Source organism: Limulus polyphemus, unplaced genomic scaffold (assembly GCF_000517525.1).
Source record: "Limulus polyphemus unplaced genomic scaffold, Limulus_polyphemus-2.1.2 Scaffold3089, whole genome shotgun sequence".
NCBI classification, from domain to species: domain Eukaryota; kingdom Metazoa; phylum Arthropoda; class Merostomata; order Xiphosura; family Limulidae; genus Limulus; species Limulus polyphemus.
In genome coordinates this window covers 137,458-138,460 of record NW_013668699.1, presented here as the reverse complement: position 1 = coordinate 138,460, position 1,003 = coordinate 137,458, and positions in this window count along the sequence as shown.

Below are 1,003 nucleotides of genomic sequence, written 5' to 3'. Positions count from 1 at the left end.
AGCGACTGTTGAAATTAAGTGTATCGTAAAGTTGTATTCGGAAAGAATAAACCTGCTTTATTTAAAAAAAGGACTTGTGTCGCTAAAGTTTCGTCAGAACGAAGTTACGGAAAATTAAGTAACGACTGGAGGCGTAACAGTATAATAAGCCTAAAGTAAAGACACTGTGTGGGATCATCTAGCCTAGAGCCAAGCGCGCAAAATTTATCATGAAAGTAAAAATAGATTCAATTTTAAACTTAAAATGTTTCTGAATTAAGCTATTTTCTGTTATATTACCAACGTTTTCAATAAAAAACAAACCTCTTTAATCAACAGAGACGCTTAAATTAAGAAATCAACAAATATTTTTCCAGTTTTGTTGTCTATATACATCATTTTATATGTTCAGTACCTACACCAACAATATTAGGTTATAATTTTTGCTAAGCAACATGCCATTGTTAGAACATAGCGTTACCAAAACACGCGGAGTTTTCTATATCTTAGAAGTTGTTAATCTGATTTTCGCCATTAATTATTTTATGAATATGCCATGAATTCATTTCATGAATGATCTTAATTTTAATTTGATCAAAAAGGAAGTTACTTATGTTTGACTACCTGGACAGCACTTTTCTGCTTCTTTGTTGGTCAAGCTTGGTTTTGCAAAATTTACACATTTCAGTTAGCTATTAAATGTGAGGTTAGGGTATACTATGGGGTAGGGGTGGTAGTACTTGCCCCGTCATTTTTGACGGGCTGTATGCTAGCCATTACTTAAATCACGAAAATGTATTTTATCAATACAAATTTAAAAAATTCTAATGTTTTCCCACAATTAAATTATCAGTAGGTGTAAGGACAACACCATCCTAATCAGATATTTTCAGTAGAGGCAATAAAAGCTAACAGTGTATTTATTAACTAAAAACTTCTAATCTTGACAATTTTGCACAAGTAGTAGACACTGTGACTTTAAACAGTAAAGTTGTATTGTGGAAACAATTTCTTTTGTGACTCA